The sequence below is a fragment of the Hordeum vulgare genome, chromosome 1H (assembly GCF_904849725.1).
Source record: "Hordeum vulgare subsp. vulgare chromosome 1H, MorexV3_pseudomolecules_assembly, whole genome shotgun sequence".
Classification (NCBI taxonomy): Eukaryota; Viridiplantae; Streptophyta; class Magnoliopsida; order Poales; family Poaceae; genus Hordeum; species Hordeum vulgare.
Genome location: NC_058518.1, coordinates 118030331 through 118037818, shown reverse-complemented (window position 1 = coordinate 118037818; position 7488 = coordinate 118030331).

Sequence of the window (7488 nt, the reverse complement as noted above, 5' to 3'; positions counted from 1 at the left end):
CGTTCCCCACAAGATTTGTTCGCCTCCGTGTATGTCCTCGCACTTCAGGGTGTTTGAAGACCGGATGATCAAAACATGGTCTTTCAACGGGTCCCTCTGAATCCATGTCGGTGCCCATCCATTCCTACCGTTCTTCTACATCTGCTAGCACCGCCTGTCCAGAGTCGCCGCATTGTCCAACCAAGCCAGAGCCCATAATGACTTGTGGCTGTGCAGGTAAGCCTGGGGTCTTGAAAATATCCGGCCGTCTCTTTGAGCCTGGGTGAAGCTTTCCGCAAGATGTCATGGCCGTCTCCAGCATCCCGGGTCATCCACTGTTTTCTCCAGGGAGCCGATCAACCGTCCTTCACCCAGAGTTGCATTGCATCATGAGGTCTTGAAAAGTCTTGACTTAACCGGTCTTGGTTATTTATTTATCCTCGCATCGCTCGTGTTATGCACTCAACCAGAATCCCGTCTACTCAAGCATAGCAATATGAAATTTGTCGTCCCGGGCCAAGTAACGGGGTTGTTGGGTGCCTACCACATGATACTACAATATGTAACCATAATTTCCAAGTACCTACTCAGCATGCAATTGGGCATAGGATGGTAGAACTATGATGCATAAAACAGAGGTGATACATGATCAAATGACTTGCCTGGCGATGTTGACGAAGAATTTCTCGAGAAATAACTTGATAGACTACTAGTCACTCTCCGATGAAATCTATATAACAAACATATCATTCACATAAGCACTCATACTAACAATCATTCTAGCAATCAAAACAAAAGAGAGAGCGAATAGGAATCCGAAGGAAACTTCAAATAAGACTAGGGAGTCTTCTACTACATCAAACACTAAATAGTTTTTGTCCAACGGAAAATAATAACAGGGAACTAAGATATAAATTTAACTAAGATAAAATAAAGTATATTTCACAAACCTTTTTGAAAGTATTTCCAAACGGGATTTGTAACAGTGGAGAAACCAATTGCAAGTTATTAGGGAACTAGAATTGATTTCATGATAACATATAAAAATAAAAATCAAAACTTTTTGCAAACCTACTGGTAACTAAAAGAAACAAAACAAAATCTTTCTGAAATATAAAAGAAAATAATTTAAAAACAATTATAGAAAAGGAAATAGCCATAATCCTAAAAGAGGTGAAACAGAAATTGTTTCACAAGAAACAATGGGCTAAAATACTCAAACAAATCTGAAATATTTACCATTGATAAATAAGATCACTAGTGATCAGTAGAAAAAGGAATCAAATTAAAAGCTATTTTTAAACTCCTAGAATAGGCAAAACAAGGTTTAAACTAAATCTGATCTAATTCAAATCTGGTAATTATATGTTTTTAAAAACTACAGAAAAATTGTGATCTACTGGAAAAAGTTTCAACTCCATTGGAGTTGTGGATCCAAAGTTATGAGCCAAATAAAATTAGAACTTTCTGTGTTTTTGAATTAAACTAAAAATAGAAAAAACCTAACTAGTGAACAGGGTGTCCACGTGGCGCATTGTGGTTGGCTCTAGGGTGTGAGCTGCGTAGCTAATCCAACAAACGGCCGCAATGTAACTAAATTGCTTAGGCTAAAACTTAAGTGAAAGAAAAACCGTCGGTTTTATCTAAATGACCGAAGGGGTCACTTAGATATAATCTAGCGTGTACATCTAAAATCGGACGGCTATAGGAGGAGGAGGGTGCTCACAGTGAGGTGGTGGTGCTCCGGCGAGGTCGCCGGCAAGGCCGAGGCAGAGACGGCGATGGGGAGGGGTTCCGGTGAGTCTTAGGCGAGGCTGAGGGCACCAGGGGATGGCGGCGAGGTTCCTCCAACGAATGGAGGTGACGACGAGGCAGCTCGGGGCCGGGGGAAGAGCAGCAAGGGGCCGGGGCTTCGGGTGGAGCTCGGGATGGTTGGGGAAACGGGGTGCGGCGGTGCTCCCGCGTCCGGTGGTGGCTGCGGCTTGGCGAAACGGGGCCGGGGTGAGCTGCGGGGCGCCGGGGAGCTTCGGCTCCGACGAGGTGGCGGCAGGGGCGGCGGAGCTTGGGCAGGGGCGGCGAGGAGGGGGAACGGGGCGAGGAGAGGGTCGGGGCGGAGCTTTATATAGGGGCGGAGGGAGGTGCTTGGAGGGAAGGGAATCGGGGCCGGTTGGGCAGGGGATCGGTGGCCGGCGAGGTAAGGTAAGAGGAGGGCTCGGGTTAGGAAGGGAATCGGTGAGGGGAGGGAGACGATCGTAGCACAGGGTGGTTCGGGCGTGGGGCCTAGGGCCAGCGAGAGGGAGAGGGGGAGCACCGGATCGGTTGGGCGATCCGAACTGGATTCGGATCCGGCGGGGTGGGGTTCGGCCCACAGGCCTATCTGGCGCCGGTGCGAAGAGAAAAAAATATTTCCTTTTTCCTATTTAACTAAAAACAGAAAGTAAATAATACAAAAAAGGAATAAAATAAAATCTAAATATAGGGGTACTATATACCAAAATGATCATAAAAATATCCTCTACTCGATTAACATTTTTCCAAGGCAAAAATAAAAACTTTAAAAAAAAGTTTTTCAGAAAAAAAATCCCTCATGCTATATTTTCTTTTTGGCAATTAATTTCTCCATAAAGCTCGGGTCTTCTTGGCTCAAAATATTTCAGAAATGCCTCACATTTTGGAGGGTCATTTTCCTCCGCTCTTTCTTGCGTGCAAGAATTTTGTCGGGGCATTTTCTCGGGGAAAAAAATTAAAGAAGCAAGGGCAAATATTTTGAAAGGATTCAAATGCAAACTCCATTCAAATTCTCATTAGTTGAAGAAGTCATGTCATCTTTTCTCTTTGCTTTTAAAAGATTGAATTTGAATTCATCGGAGATGGGGAAAGTCATTTTATTCCCTCTCATTCAAAAGTTTTTGAAAAGTTTCAAATTTCACTCAAGCAAACAAACAAACAATCTAATAATTTTATTAACATTCCAAAAGTTGGGATGTTATAAACCTACCACACTTAAAATGAATCTCGTCCTCGAGATTCGAAGAGGCTAGAAAGAAAGGTTAGGGTTTGGGGGTCTTCTAGCAAATCCAACTTCCGGCAAAGTGGGATGCTACCACACTTAAAATGAAGATTAATGGTCCCATAAGATTTTTGACAATCCTCTGGGGTTTTGGCATCTGACTCCTCACAGTCTTCATACTAACTCCTCTGCTGAAGCTCTTTCGTTACATTCATAACTTTTTCCATCAAAATCGAGAGTTCTTCCGTTGATATAAGCTTCTTCCGTTACTGGGTCTTCTTAACTGACAGTCTCACGGTCAATTCTAAATAACTTATCGAGGGTTCTCATGGTGGTCTACCATTTGTGGTTATCCTGCTGAGAGAGGGGTCTTGTCTTTATCCTCACCGTAAAATTTCCTACGCGTGACAACAAATGTCATGTACATGGGGCTTTCATCATACCATTATAAGGCTTAAACAAAAGCTTCAAAGAACGTCGTCTATCACTATGGGTAAGTCTCTCAGATTTACCATTCCGAATAGCAACAGAATGATAATAGTAAGTCGTCATGGTGGCCAAGCCATGTCGCACTGAAATCATTACCTTGTACAAGGCTTAGTTAATCTCGTATTCTAACACTTGGGCATCCTCACAAGCATTGCAGAATTTCTCTTGTCCACGAACGGAGTTCGGATAATCCATTGGTTCTGCAAGCTGAACAAAACATCTATCGTATCTTCACAACTCTCTGGTTTTCGTATGCTCCTAAGAAAACATTTGCTGATACAAGTTTCCTTCTCCAAAAGATAGTACTTGATCCTTGTTAGTCCCGGGGTCTGTGGGTTTCAGGCATACTGTAGCGACCCGACTCAAGACGAGTCAAGCCTCTGTGTTTCTGCGCCATCCCTGGATCAGTATGCTGGCACACACAGTACATCAATGTATATATCAAAGTGCAATCACATGTAAAATAGCGTAAAACTGATATATACCTTAAATATCTCAGCGGAAGCGGTCAAGGGAGTGGAGTCCCAATAAACACCAACAGCAAGTTGAGTGTAGACCGTAACCCTGGATCGTACTCTTACTCGTCGAAGAAAATATCTGCAACATAAGACGTTGCAGCCGTGTAGGTCAGCATATTGAATATGCCGGCAAGTCACATAAGAGAGGGGTGAAAAGTAATCATCTATACTATATGCATATATGGCAGGTGGGGTTCTAAGTTTTAGCGTAAAGCAAATTTTTCTCCTACAACAAGAGAGGGCTAAAAGCAAAATGTTACTACAAAGTTGGTTGTTAACGAGATGGTTCCGCCAACCAGTTCTCCTACCCGAGTTGTCAATAGTTACCCTCATCAAATATATTTAATGGTGTTGAGAAATCCAGATAACTCCAGTTCCTTTGGCTCAAGTCGTCCATGACCGTGGACACGACTAATCTATTAGGTTTGAGTACTCTGTAGAGTTTTGCACACGTTCCCCACAAGATTTGATCGCCTCCGTGTATGTCCTCGCACTTCAGGATGTTTGAAGACCGGATGATCAAAACATGGTCTTTCAACGAGTCCCTCTGAATCCCTGTCGGTGCCCATCCAATCCTACCGTTCTTCTACATCTGCTAGCACCGCCTGTCCAGAGTCGCCGCGTTGTCCAACCAAGCCAGAGCCCATAATGACTTGTGGCTGTGCAGGTAAGCCTTGGGTCTTGAAAATATCCGTCCGTCTCTTTGAGCCTGGGTGAAGCTTTCCGCAGGATGTCATGGCCGTCCCCAGCATCCCGGGCATCCACTGGGTTCTCCAGGGAGCCGATCAACTGTCCTTCACCCAGTGTTGCATTGCGTCCGAGGTCTTGAAAATCTTGTCTTAACCGGTCTTGATTATTTAATCAACCTCCCATCACTCGTGTTATGCACTCAACGGAAATCCCGTCTACTCAAGCATAGCAATATGAACTTTGTCGTCCCGGGGCCAAGTATCGGGGTTGTTGTGTGCCTACCACATGATACTACAATCTATACTAAAATTTCCAAGTACCTAAGCAGCATGCAATTGGGCATAGGATGGTAGAACTATGATGCATAAAACATAGGTGATAGTATGATCAAAGTAACTTGCCTGGTGATGTTGACGAAGAAGAATTTCTCGAGAAAATAACTTGATAGACCAGTCGTCACTCTCCGATGAAATCTATATCACAAACATATCATTCACATAAGCACTCATAATAGCAAATCATTCTAGCAATCAAAACAAAAGAGAGCGACTAAGAACCGAAAGAAACTTCAAATAAGACTAGGGAGTCTTCTACTACGTCAAACACTAAATAGTTTTTGTCTAACAGAAAATAATAACAAGGTACTAAAATATAAGTTTTAACTAAGATAAAATAAAGTATTTTTTCACAAAACCTTTTGAAAGTATTCCCAAACGGGATTTGAAACAATGCGGAAACCAATTGCAAGTTACTAAGGAACTAGAATTGATTTCGTGAAAACAAATAAAAATAAAATAAAAACTTGTTGCAAAACTATTGTTTATCGAACAGAAACAAAACATAATATTACTGAAATAAGAAAGAAAATATTTTAAAACAAACATAGAAAAGGAATTAGCCGAAATCCTAAAAGAGGTGAAACAGAAATTGTTTCACATGAAACAGTGAGCTGAAATACTCAAACAAATCTGAAATTATTACCACTGATAAATAAGATCACTAGTGATCAGTACCAAAAGGAATCAAATTAAAAGCTATTTTCAACTCCTGGAATAGGCAAAACAAGGTTTAAACTAAATCTGGTCTAACTTATATTTGAAAATTTCAACCATAGACAAATTATATGTTTTTAAAAACTACAGGAAATTTGTGAGCTACTGGAAAAAGAATCACTATCATTGGACTTCGGGATCAAAAGTTAGAGGCTAAACAAGATTGGAACTTTTCTGTTTTTGAACTAAATAGAGAAAAAACTGAATAAAAGCTAACTAATGAACGGGCCACGTGGCGATCTCTGGTTGGCTAGGGGGTGTGTGCTGCGGTGCTAAACTAACAAACGTACGCACAATAGAAGAAAACTGTTTGGCTAACTAAATAAATAAAAACCACCGCCAGTTCTTTTTAGAAAACCGAAGGGGTAAGTTACTCTAATCTATACCATAGGATCTAGATCTAAGGGCTAAAACTAAAAAGAACAAAACAAGTAAAAAAAAGAGGGGCCTTACCGTGGTGGAGCTGCTCCCGTGGCTGATGGTGGCCGAGGTGGGAGGTGAAGGGGGTGAGCTCCGGTGGGGGGTAGGGGCCGGCGGGAGGAGTGGTGGAGGGGGGGCGAAGGGTGGAGGGGCTCCAGGGAGGGGAGTGGTGGTGAGGTGGAGGGGGGGCTGCAGGGGGGCGAGGGGTGGAAAAACTGTTGGTGTGGTGCTGCACGTGGTGATGGGAATGGGGAGGTGGAGGTGTGCAGCGAGGATGGAGGGGTGCAGCGAGGTGGGGTTGCAGGGGGGGCGGTGGAGGAGGTGCACGGAGGTGGAGAGGTGGAGGAGTTCTCTGGTGATGGGAGGAGTTCTGGGAGGTTTTCTGGTGAGGACTCCGGCGAGGGGTGCGCGAGCTAGAGGCGTGGAGAGGCGGCGGTTTCAACAGGAATGGAACGAGGATGACGTGGGGCTTCTTATAGTGGCGACGGGAGGCGCTGGGAAGGAATGTGTTTCGCGAATCCCGGAGGTGGGGATCTCCCTCTCCATGGAAGGCAAGTTTCTGTCATGTGAGGGAGAGAGGAGGAAGAAGATGATCTTCTTGGGCCAGTGAAAGGAAAGTGCTTCATTGGGCCAGCTCCTATTCCTAATAGAAACGATTTCTTTCCTATTTTTAAAACTAGGAAACTAAAACAATAAAAAGGAAATCAAATCAATTCGGAATAAATAGTTTTTATATACTAAAATTATCATAAAAATAAAATATAAAAGATGGGCACTTTTCCACGGCAAAAATAAAAACTTAAGAAAAAATTATTTTCACAAAATTGCCAAAAAGGTTTATTTTCTTTTGCAAATAATTTTCAAATGACCCTCTAAGGTTGAGGGTTCAAATAACTTTCAAAATGCCCGTGGGTTCGAGGGTCATGTTCCTCCTCTCTTTTCTGTTTGACAGAAAGTATTTCCCGGCATTTCTTGCACGAAGAAAACAAATAAAAATGCAAGAGAATTCAAATGCAAATATCTCCGTTCAAATTATTTATAGTTGAAGAAGTCATGTCATCTTCTCTCTTTGCTTTTAAAAGCTTGAATTTGAATTCACCGGAGAAGGGGAAAGTCATTTTATTCCCTCTCATTCAAAAGTTTCGAAAAGTTTCAAATTTCACACAAGTTTCAATCACTCAGCAAACAAACAAACAATCAATCTAATAATTATATTAACATTCCAAAATTTATAATTTTGGGATGTTACAAACTACCACACTTAAAATGAATCTCGTCCTCGAGATTCGAAGAGGCTAGAAAGAAAGGTTAGGGTTTGGGGGTCTTCTAA